The sequence below is a fragment of the Lonchura striata genome, chromosome 3, assembly GCF_050655825.1.
Source record: "Lonchura striata isolate lonStrDom1 chromosome 3, ASM5065582v1, whole genome shotgun sequence".
In the NCBI taxonomy this organism is placed as follows: domain Eukaryota; kingdom Metazoa; phylum Chordata; class Aves; order Passeriformes; family Estrildidae; genus Lonchura; species Lonchura striata.
In genome coordinates this window covers 13,426,560-13,439,920 of record NC_140705.1, presented here as the reverse complement: position 1 = coordinate 13,439,920, position 13,361 = coordinate 13,426,560, and positions in this window count along the sequence as shown.

Below are 13,361 nucleotides of genomic sequence, written 5' to 3'. Positions count from 1 at the left end.
CTTCATGTCATCTGCAAACCTGTCAAGGGTGCACTTGATCCCTCTGTCTGTGTCATTGCTAACACCAGGTAACCTAGGCATAAATTATTCAAAATTTTCCCAGAATAAATTTTAGAGGTGCCTGCACATTTCACATTCATGTAGGTAAGTCTTAGGTGCATATTGTTACAGTGAGCTCATGGGCACTCTGTGCCCCCTTCCCCGGGACCCTGTGACTCTGATCAGGATAACCCTGGACCCTCCTTCCTGCCCCAACGGGGTTGGCGGAGAGCCAGGGAAGCCCACCCTGTCCAAAGTCTATATAGACCCCTGACATTTCCTGTTTGTCCTCTTTTGCCCTGCTCTCCCCTTGGACACCACAGAATAAAGAGAGCTGAACCAATGTATTTCGAGGTAAGAGCCTCTTTTGGAAATCTTTGCCATTGCCTGATATTCCTCCCCTCACAGCCTCAGACCTCTGGGCTAGCCTGATATTCAGGGGGCTGTGTGAGGGGGGGAACGTCAGCATATGGGGTACATCATTGCTTTAGGGATTTTTGAGAAAATACTAGTAAGTATGGATAATATTTTTTTCTGCTGTGGAACTATTTAATATTTGAAAGTCTTGGCTATGTAGCAGCATAGATTATCAGGGAGAAAATTTTCAAGACTTACCTTCATTAACTGTTTTAAATATATGTAACTGGTCATAAAACTGTTTATGATGCTATTATTTTCTACATCAGTGAAGTTATACCAAAATACAAAATGAGACAAACAAAAGATTTTGTTCTTGCTGCAGGACTCTGGACTGCATTTGTGAGTTGTAATTTTTTCCACTTAAAATTATGTAGATCAAAAAAGTCCCAGAACTTGTCTCTAGCTTAAAATATTTGACCTCATTAAGCATTATACTAGGTCACTAAAATTTGAAATGTTTCTACTATTCTCCTTTACCCTGTAGCCTCAGTAGGCACATGGACACACAATATTTTGGCTATCTTCTAGAGAAGTAATATTGAAGTATATACTAACCAAAACCAGGTTGGGGTTATTTATTTTTAAATGCACAGTACACATTGGTCTGTACACTTTAAGGTAAAACCTGTTTGGGAGCCTTTTTCAGTCTGTAAAAGATCCAGTTGTAGTTGTGCTGTGCCTGACTTGGGGAGGATGTTCATATTCACAGTTTATTCATATCTAACATCTGTCCACAGAGTAGTGCGAGGATGTGTGAAAACACCAGTCTTCTTATTGATTCCTAGCAAGCCCAGCAGGATGATGACAATTTTGTTCATTGTCTTTGAGGATAGTACTGAGCTGATAATTGTTGTATTTATATATTCCCTAAATAGCAAATTCTGACTTTAGGGCACATTATTAAGTCTGAGGAAATTTAAATGAGGATGTTAAAAATTTGGTATAAGTGAGCTATGAGACCCTCAGGACCTTCACAGTATGCTCTCAGAAAACTAATCCTATACAGCATTAAATTGCTCTGCCATCCTTGAGGACTTCTATGCTTTTTATTTCAAATAGGCTAATTCTCCACCATTGTTTGAACATATATACTTACTAGAGCACTGCAATTTAGCATACTTCTCTCATTAACAAAAATGAGCAGAGTTTTTCCTTCATTCTCCATAAAAACATCAGCATATGTGTTAAAATATTAAAATGGATTTTTATAACATTTTTTATTTTAAAATAAATTTGAGACATATGGATGACTGGCTCTTTTATTATTTTTAGAATGTGGCATCCTTCCAAGCTTTCTTTGCTGGATATAATATTTTCAAGGGTTTTTTTTAAAAGAAATTCATAGCATTGATCTGAGAGCAGCACTTGAAAATTTAGTTCATTTACTGCTTTTTTTCTATCAGGAATTGAATTTTTAAAAGTCATAATTATTAAAAAAGTATTTTATATTTACATATGAATGTTAATATAATTAAAACAATTTTTGAACATTAATTTTATAAGCAAATTCTTCTAATAATTATTTCAGTGCTGCAAAGAAGTAAGCATGTGCATTCTAACCACAATTTGTAACCCTTTTCAAGATGTAGATAATTTTTCAAAAATTTTCCTTAATATTTGAGCTGGAAAAGTATTGCACATGACACAATCCATCTTTGGGAGTTAGGATACTGAAGTTCAGACAGGGATACATGCAATATATATTACTTTTGTCTTTTAAGTAAAGGTGTTACTTGTTTCTTTGGATCTCCATTGTGAGTAAAACTTTAAAAATCTGATCCCACTCTGTGATTTCAGATAATTTGGAATATTCCTAGCTTATGTGTACTTATGTTAATGTTCTATCAAGCAGAAATGGTAGTTTGTCCACAGGAAGGATGGAATTCAGTAATCTCTCTCTCACTGTATTTTCTTTAAGTATATTAAATGCCTCAAATATGTATCACTTTAGGAAGAAAAAAATACCACCGTCATAAGTGTGGAAGTAATGTCTTACATGTAATTTGGATATTCACCAAGACACATTCAGACCATGTAAATTTATTTCTTTTCTCATCTTCTAGAAATAGATTTATTTTGTTAGCAATGGACAACAGTGTTTGCTTTAGTGTAATGTTACGAATACAATTATAACATTTTCATTTTAGGTGCATAGGCATATTGTTGTATCTGATGTCCTTTTCTTGATTGGCTAGGAGAGGTTATAGATTTTAAGACAGAGTTTTATAGAGAACTGATTGTGTAACTATGATACATCATTTGAGGACAGAAAAACATACTGGGAGCCCTTTCCCCTTGAACTTGGAAGGCACTCTGCTTTCTTGCAATAAAATTTCAAATTTTGCTCTCCCACTATTCATGATGAGCATTAAAATCAACACATTTCTTGGACTCTGAAAACCCTTTCTCTTCAGCAGAATTAGGACACATTTGTATAAATAAAACAGCATAATTAAATGTTCAGTAAACATAGTTATTTAATTTGTATTTATTTTTAAAGTACAACCATTCAAATGCATTATAATAATTTATATCACACAGGTTATCTGCATTGAACTATTTACTGATATCAATCACAATAACTGAAATAAATGTAGAGTTCTGTGACCTCCAGTTAATAAGAAATTTCTGTTTATTTTAATATCTTTCCCTTGGAATTGACATGTCTTTTATGGTCTTTTTCTTCTTCCATCCTTGTGAAAAATTACAACCAGTATCCCATTTTCCCCTTGTTTAGAGACACAGGGTGGTGATCTATGCATCCCTTTCTATTCAGTGCACAGAGTCGCTCTGACATTATGAAGCTGTTTCAGAGTAAATCTTTTTAAGAGAGGTGTCTGCACATCCAGCTTTATTGACATGGACTCTAAGAACTCTCATCCATTATTATGGGTGTGATGGAGAAGTGTGAAGTTTGAAAGAGCACTTTGACCAAGCAGTTTCTATACTGAAGAGGGTTGTCAACATGAGAAATAGCTCTTCTGCCTATCTGCAGTGAAGAAGTTTGGAGACTAGAAATTCCCCACATGAGACAAAGAAAGGAAAAGAGATTCTCATCAAAACCTCAAAAAAGGCATTTGTCACAGCCAGCATGGCTTCATGAGGGGGAAGTCCTGCTTATCAAAATTGTTTTACTTTAATGGCAAGGTAACCACTCCCCTGATCAAGGGAAAAAGTCAATGTAATCTAATTGTAATATTTGGGATTTCAGTAAAGTTTTTGGTACTGTCTTCTCCTGCAGGAGAGATCTCTACAGTGTCCTTCTGGACAAAATGTCCAGCATTCAGCTGGATAAACTCATCATGAAATGAGTGAGTAACTGGCTCATGAGTTAGGCACAACCATGATTCCATTCCTTTCAGGTTATAGGGAATGGGGTAACATCAGATGGGTGACCTGTCACTAGTGATGACAGGGCTTCATACTCAGCCCTGTGCTTTTCAAAATCTTCATAAATTACCTGGATGGAGAGCGAGAAGGGATACAGAAGTTCACAGATGATGCAAAACTGGGAAGAGCTGTTGACTCCCTTGAAGACAGAGGGGACGTGCAAAGAGACCTGGACAAATTAAGGGTCTGGATAATCACCAATCACAAGTTCAACAAGGGAAAGTGATGGATTCTGCTCCTGGAATGGGGTAAACCTGGGTCTATGAACAGACAGGGGAATGAAATGTTGGAAAAGAGCGTCACGGAAAGGTACTTGGGCGTCCTGGCTGATGGCAAGTTGAACATGAGCCAGCAGTGCCCTGGCAGCCAGGAGGACCATCCCTGTCCTGGGGACATCAGGGACAGCATCGCCAGCCGGGCAAGGAAGGGATTGTCCTGCTCTGCTCTGCACTGGGGCAACCTCACCTCCAGTGCTGGGGCAGTTCTGGGTGCCACAATGTAAGAAATGACATTACATTATTACAGAGAGACAAAAGGAGGGCAACACACATTGGTGAAGGGCCTTGAGTGGAAGCTGTGTGAGGAGTGGCTGAGGTCACTTGGCCTGTTCAGCTTGGAGGAGACTGAGGGGGAACCTCACTGCATTTACAACTTCCTTGTGAGGGAAAAAGAAGGGGCAGACACTTACCTTTGTGATGACCAGGGACAGGATACATGGAAATGGCGTGACGTTGTGCCCGGGCAGGTTTAGGCTGGATATTAGAAAAAGGTTCTTCACCCCTTCAGAGGGTTGTCAGGCACTGCAACAGACTCCCCAGGGAAGTGATCACAGCACCAAGCCTGACAGAGCTCAGGAATTGTTTGGACAGCGCTCTCACACACATGGTGTAATTACTGGGGGTGGAGCTGTGCAGCGCTAGGAGCTGGGCTCAATGATGCTTGTGGGTGTGGGAAATGGATTTGTAGAAAGTTCTCAGAGTTTAATAGAAAGATTAGACAGTATATTTGTATATAAACTTTGAGACAAGAAATGCCATACTTAAAACTTAAAAATGCCATAGAATAAGACATATTTTTGAGAGACAAGTACAGCTAGAAAAAAGTTTCAAAAGATAACCTTACAAATAAAACTAAATACTTAGAGAAATAAAACCATAAAAGATACATTGTAGTAAGACCCACGAATAGTAGTTTTAGATAATTAGCTTTAAGACATCTACAGCTATCTAAGATAGTTTTATAAGCAGCAAATACTGTTTTAATTTTCAGATTCTTATCTTCAAGAGGAATGCAAGGAACACTATTAAAACAAATGAATTCTGAAAAAATGTACTATAGCCATACACCACATTTTTTATTAACATTGAAATCACCACCAGAAGTGAATTGAAAGCATTGTACTTGATTGACACTTGGAAAATTTAATTTGCATGCTTCACAAATGTGATAACTCAGGAATTCTGAGCTCCAGTCCTGCTTTTCATACAGTGTCTTTGGGCACTTGCCCATTTAAGTGACTGTTTCATTTTCTATATGAAGGGAATTATTGTAAATTTCTGTCTTATGGACTTAAGCAATGTTGGCAATGCACCTTGTAGATAAAGTAAATTATTGAAGTAATTTTAATTTAATCAAATTAAATTTTAGATGGAATAACTTGTTCTCCAATATGGACTTTTTACTGAATAAATCATTATGTTTGGCCACTGATTCTTGTTAATGTGTCAGTGGGCCATCTAGTTCCCATTTTAACATTTTAGGAGTATTCTTTGAGATATAAAATTTGATACAGAGCTTTCATCATCATAAATATGGAATTTGTTATTACAAACAGGCTTTAAATCTAGAAATTCATGTATTGCAGATTTTCAGTATGTGTTACAGTGAGCCATTTGACACTTGCTTAAACATTTTATTTTGAATTTATAAACATCACAGGGTAAAAACTGTGAAGGGAAAAATAAGAAATAAAAGAAGAAAAAAAGTTGGATTCTTAGCTCAGTCAAAGTTGAAAGATGAAATCTGAGCTCCAGCTGGTGTAAATGGGATGCTCTTTAGTTTCTGCAATTACATTTATGAGCAACAAGAGCAGAAAGGTATGTGTGTTTTATTTGGCTGTATTTTGGTTAGGTTTGGCAGGGTGTCATGCAGGACAGATGGGACCAGGTGCTGGTAGCCACAAGGACTTCCCAAGGCATCGGGACAGGCCCGTAAAAGCACATTTCACCACCCCAGCAGGGAAGAAGGATCACTGCTCTGCACCTGTTGGCCACACTCTTACTGTCACTACAAAGGGTTTGTTTACTGCCTTTACTAGCAGGGTAAGTGACTGTCTTATGTTCAGTCTGTAGAATGTTAGAATTTCCAGGTCCTTCTCTGCTGAGCTGTTTTCTGTCCATCCGACATTTGTGTTTACTGAACTCCATAAAGCTTCTGTCAGCTTATTTCCACAATTTGTCAAGATTCTATAATTCTGCTTAGCCTCCTTCACCAAACTAGTGTCACCTATCAACAGTGCATTTCATTATCCAAGTCATTATTAAACTGTTCAAACTTTTTGGTTCTAGTCTCTAACTCCCGAGGAACACTAGTGAACAACTAAAACCTACCAGTAAGACTTCTGTCCTAGGGTGACTTTATGATGCTTGTATCCCCAATTTTCTGTTCTGCTTAGGCTGGATATTAAGTTCTACACCTTTAAGACTGGTTCTGAGATTGAAGGAAGGGAGAAGCACAGAGTTTGCTTGCAGGAACTGCACTTGCTCCTCTGCATTCCTTCTCACGGACTGCTTTGTCTGCAGCATGGACAGCAAGAGGACAGGGAATGTTTCTCTGCTTTTTTGCTGGTTTTCCTTGTTAACTGTGGCAAAGAAAGTTTTCCCAAGACTCTGTTTTTTGTTTTTTTCTGGAACTGTTCAAATCTGCTCTGGGCCAAAAACCCAGAAAAACACCAGGAGCTCACGCCTGTGACCCACTGGGGCCTGGGATGTGGCATTTTCCAGTACAGGAGAGACTGATAAGAGACTGAGCAAGCCAAGCTATACCCCACAAATAGGACTCTGAATTTGCCATCTCTTCAGAACAAAAGGTTCCACTGTTTAATATTATTCATTTTTTCATGTTTACGAATATATTGCTTGTTAATTAAACTGATTTTTCCACTTTTCACAAAGGTTATTTACGTCCTTCAAACTGGTTGTGGGAGGGGCAGCTTGAATTTGCTATATAGAGGTAACCACTTCAAAAGTTTCCTCCCAAATTTGGCCTAAATCATAAAACTGATCACTGATCACAACTGTGTGAACCCTGGAGTCCTGCTTTCCAGCCCACTGGAATATTCTACCAATCCATCTAATATCAGACTTCCTAGTAGGCAGATTATATCTGTAATAGGGTAACTTGTTTGTATGTGCATGACAACAATACTCTGCTTGCAAAATCTACACATCCTTAACTATGAAATTAACTTGCCTTTGGAGACATAACAACATGGTGACAGCATACCAAGCATACACACTTGTTCAGAAATCTGAATATTTTACATTGGATTTTGGGGAAAATAAATTCTATGTTGTTCCTGGTAAGTTCTTGCCATGTCATATCCATTGTGGAAATATCCATTTGGTCCAAATTAGCTAAAACAAGTCCCAAGTATTTCAGCCTTTTATGAAGCTTTCCTCTATTTTAAGTTCTATTTTAAGAAGTTATAAAATTGCGAATTTAGCAACCATTCAGGACATCAAGCCTTTAATCAGATGGACTTCAACCTTAGCAGCACTAAGAACTGTATCAATATAACCAGATGATTATGAACCAGCAATGCACCATTATGTGAATTAAGACCAACAGTGTTCTGAGCTGCATCAGATGGAGCATTAAGTTAGTGAGAAATTATCATCTCTCTCTCCCCTCAGTACTGATGAAGTCACATCCGAACTGCTGGATCCGGTTCTGATCTTCCCAGTGTCAGAAAAATGGAGAGTTTACTGCAGCAAGTCCAGGGAGGGGCTGCAAAAATGATTACAGGACTGAAGCACTTAGCTTAGAACATTGAGGAAGCTTAATCATATTCAAAATGACATTTAGAGAAACATTAAGAAGTCCCTCAAACATGTCATGAAGTCATAAATGCAGGACAAGCACTTGTGTATTATTAATGGGGTTCTCCAGGTTAAACATATCATATTCATGTACTGTATTACACCATCCTAAGTTCTCAAATTACCTGCACGTAATTTTATATACTTTAATTTTATATCTACAAGCACTGCCAAAATCCATTTGCATTCTTGCCATTGAATAGGAGGCTATAAAGGCTGAATATGGTAGACATATACTTTAAAATAAAATCTTCCTTTGGAATATCAAGTGGATATATACCACAGACAACATATTGGCTCTGTGCTTTAAAAGGTGGATTCAAGAATATGGTGCTGCAGTAGGGCAAAAGTACTTAGATCACTGATGAAAGACTTCATGTCAAAAAACGTGTACAAACCTTATGGGCACTGACCCACAGTGACAGCAGCTATCATCAGCCTTTGCTGTGTCTTGCAGGATGGAACAGAAGAGTCTCTTCCTCTAAGAACAGCTTTCTCACCACTTTGCAGCATATCAAGGGAATATATTAGTCATTGTCAGCACTCAGGCTTTGAGACTCTGTGTTTGGCAATATTTCATTATGTACCAGACATCTAATTAGGGAAAAAGAGTTCATGTGTAAAAATTTCCTTTAGATGAAGAATATTTTAACTATACAGTTCTATATATACATGTATTCTAAAATTTTGTTGCCACTAGAACTACCAAGAAAAAAAATGAAGAAAACAGAATATAGAAATTGAGACTTGTTCAGGTTGGAAAGGACCACTTGAGATCATCTGCCTCCATCCCACAGGTCAAGGCAGTATGACAACCACTGTAATCTTCTCATCTTTCTCCTTGGTTCTGCACAAATACAATTCTCTGACACAAATATCTTCTTTTTTTTTTTACAGGTATCTGTAGACAGGGTGTCTGTCTAGTCCACCAGTATTATCAGCTCATAATCCTCCTGATTCTGCCTCAGGACATGATATTTAATCCTCTGCTTAAACCATGTATTTTCATTAAAGGAAAATTTTCTCCTCCATATTTAATATAAAGGTCTTATACAAGGGACACAGAAGAGCAGTAGCATTTTTTTTATTGCAGGGTAGCTTCTCTTGAAGTGGGACTCATGTTAGAGGAAAATGCATAAAATCAGGTGATGTTGAGTGGCATTCTAAGTCAAAAACTAAATCAAAACAAAAATTAAAACAAAATCTAAATGTCTACATTTTAGATAACCATACATGGTCTCAATTATTTTAACATATGCCAATACTTCCCTGGACAGAAACCACCCAGCAGTAGTTAGGAATTGTTCCCAATAAGTTTGGTTTTTTTTGACATGTTAGCTGTTGGTATGATGAAAAAATATATTTAGGCATGTAAACATGAGCAGAGCTGTGTCAGTTAGACACAGAGACAAGGACATATTCTTACTCTGCTTTATTTGCTGGTGCACACACTCAGCTTGTTTAAAATTGTTCATGTAGTGCCTCTAACACAGAAATACACCAACTTCAAGGAAGACTTTCCTTGGTTTTCTTGTTCATTAAGTACATTAGTAATTGCTATTTTTACACTTCTGATGATAAGAACAAAAAAGATCTGAAAGTAGATATGTTTGAAAGTGTTAAGGAAAAGGGGGCAGATCTTGTCTTTATTAGAAACTGTTTATACTATATCAGCTCTCAAGTAATCTTCACAACATGAGAAAAAGCCCAAGGGACTCCAATGCTCTTTCTAAATATTCTCAAAGTATCATTATATGCAATTTTCATGATATTTCACAAACCCAGAGTAGCAAGCATAAGAGTTTTAAATATGCTAAACTTGGTGGAGTTCTGACATATGTAAGACTGGTTAGGATTTTATGGATGTTTAAAAATCCCTTACACTGAAAACTAAAGTGCAACTTCAATACTACAAAATGACAATAAGCACTTAAAATCTTGTGTTCTAGAAAATAAAAGGTTTCAGAAGAGCTAGAATTTAATTTTTAGTTCTGAGTTCAAGGAATAACATCCTTTTGCTCCTTACTCTTACCCCTTTGAACAATCAGTAAAGGTTGAGGTTCATTCTGCTCGGGTCACATTTTCACAATAAGTTAAGAACTGTTTTCACACTGAAGTCTGAGGGCTTTTTAATACCTTTGCTAAAGATTCACACAGTACTTCCCCATGATAAAGCAGAACTAGAACTTAGAGAGGGAAGCAGGGAACTTACAAATGTTCTGAAAGAGAGGAGGTGTCACATTATCTACTTGGAAGAAGCAGAGGGATTTTAAAATATTAATATGGATGTGGCATTAATATTGCTAAAGATGCAATTGTAAGCAATTCTGAGTAAGAGCTAAATGAACTGTAAACACTTAGCATTGAAAAGAGCCTTGATAATACTAGTCATAACTAGAATCAATGAATAAAACAAAATACTAAATACTTTTTTTCAAATTTACTGAAATGTCAAATGTAAATATACTGTGGATTTTAAGGTTTTTTGTTTGTTTATTTCTTTATAAGTGTGTGAATTCTTCTCAGAGTAAGTCCTACAACAGGAAGATATGCCCACTTAGCCAACCACAAACAGCTTGCCAGAGCCAAGAATGCCCCGGGATTCTGGTCAATATGTTAATGATAAAAGCCATTAGTGAAATTCTTACTAGCCTGACAGTTAAATCTTGCAGAATGAGAGTGTGTAAGCATTTATAGGCAATACTCAGAAGGAAAAATTAGTTGTTATTGGACATTTTGGGTTGAGAGATTCAGTTTGGAACTCCTGCTCAGGTGCTGGTATTTCTAATGTAGAGCTGATAGGTTTTTTAATGAACCTGGGTTTGAACCTAATGATTGCATGAAGTTTGTTTACTTTCCTGTACTATAAATAAATTAAATTTCTTTTTTTCCAGCAATTAGCTTTTCCAACAAGCTAATTGCAATTGCAATAGAGAATAATAGGGTGTATTTTAAATGAATTACGGAAATTAGTGTCTCAAACAAAGTAGTTGCAGAAAATTTAAAAAAAGGAAAGTGGCACATTCATATATGTATACATAACATATGTATGTCTCATATCTATGTATTTTATATATATATATATATATATACATCTATAACAAATATATTCACAAGCACATTTAATGAAATAAAAATGACAAAACGTCCTGTTTCTAACTTCCTGAGGTCTGTTACTGAGAAGAGTTAACATAGTATTTAGTAAAGTCCTTTGGATTGGCTTTTTGGGTTGGGTTTTGCAAAGCAAAATTACAATCCTCCTATCACAAGTTTAATAATGAATTAATGAAGTAGACTCAATACTACTAAAGAACAAGTAGTAGACAGCAAGGAAAATACTGTATTATAGACACTTGTGATCAACATTTACAGTTGTATAATCTGGAAAATTTACATAACAAAATCATGTTGGTTGAGACAATTACTTTTTTTTTTTTTTGTCATAGTTTTTAATCCTGAAGAAAAAAGAATTTAAAAATTCAGGCCACAAAAAAGTAGTGTTTGTCAGTGCTGAAGAAAGTTGTCAAGGACAACCAGGTAGCTCAAGGTAATATAGCCTGGTTTGAGTTTCAAGAAAAAAATAAAGATAAAAAGTGCTAGGATATTTATTCAAATGAAATTAAAGGATTAAATAATAGTTAATATCAATTAATGAAAATAGGCCTTATTAAACAAACTGGATTATCTTCTTTCAAATTAGAAATATAGTTTATATTTCTGTTTATATTTCTATATGCACTGATGGAAACAGCTTCTTTTAAGGTATTTTTTACAAAGTCCTGTATATTATTTGGAATAAAGATTAGCAGTACATGAAAAGAATAATGCAAACAAGTGAAGTGGAATATAAAGTAGATGACATACCATGAATGACGGAACACAATTTCTTATGTGAATTTCTACTGACATTACATAGGCAGGGTAACTTCCAACATTGTTCAATGTTTAATCAATGAACCATAAATAAACACAAAATCACTGCCAGTAAATGTGCAGATCAAAAGACTGAATGAATGATAAATGTTGAGGAGATATGAGCCTTGGAGCACTGAGCCAGGTCTAACAGAAAGAAGTTAATAATAAAATTCTGGATCAGAACTGTGCAAAAGGAGAGAATTGGCTGTCTGAATTGTAAAGTGATACACAAGATATAATTTTTTTTCCCCTGGATATGCCATTAGAGCCCTGAAACACTGCCTGCACTGTTCTTGTCACATATTTGAGAAAATTATTAAAGTTTTAGAAATATTGAAAGGAATAAATTAAATGCAAGGAAAGCTCACAAGGCTTGTAGGAAATACTGCAAAAAATTCAGAACATTCTACTTGTTAATCTTAGTGGAGGTAAGACTGGAAGATATCTGGGTTAGAGTGACTCAATGTCTTCACAGAGGGAGTATAGAAGTATTGATGGAGCCCTGCTTTGGAGAAAAGCATATCAAAAATCAGTAGGTGGATATTAAAGAAGGCTTTATTTAAATTAGAAATCGCATACATCACTCTATAAAGTTAAGGGAATCTTTTAAAAGTATAGTCATGAGTTTCTCACTGTCTTTATGCGTATCTTCATGTCAAAGAACATCACCGGTGGCAAAAGAAGTCAATATGGAGAATGAAGCAGATAGATCAGGCAAAATATTAGACAAAATAAAATACCATTCCATCTAAAAAAAATCAGTGAATTTCTTGCAAAAATGCACATCAATAGCTACAAATTCTAATGATGAAACTGTATTTTTGCATGTAACTTGGAAGCAATTTTTCTACATGTATTTGGTGGCTGCATAGTACATTTTAATCATTCTTTCTCACATTCCTTCTCATTACTTCATTCTCTGCCTGATTCTGAGGTCAGATACTCCAGAAGCAGCCTCTACAAATTAAATTCCTCTAATTTGTACAGAAATGTATGAACAAAAAATCGGAGGCATTTATCCCAGACTGAAACACCAGCCAAGCTATGCTGAACAGGAGAAGTAATTGCCTTTTCTTAGTAAGATGTCAGACCTTTTGAAATAGCAAACACAGAGAGGAGGTCTATTCATTTTTCCATACAGCGTATATTAGCACAGATAGTTTCCATTAGTACAAATAAAATAAGCATGCAAGCCTTCTACATGCTGTATTTATGGGATTATAAAAATCTCTGATGGTTTTGCCTTCAATGACAGGTTTTTCTTTAAGAATTTTTATTGGTGAACATGGGGGATTTTGGATGTGGCTGTTAAGCATAGCAGGGCCCTTTACCTCACTTTAAATTGTTTGATTGGGGAATTAGCACACAGCTCATACTGGTGACTAATGTAGCTGAAATATCAACACAACTTTTGTATTTAAAAGAAGGAAAATATCCTCCATTCCCCATATCCTACTTTCAAAATAATGCATTCATTATATTTTGCTGATTTTCTTT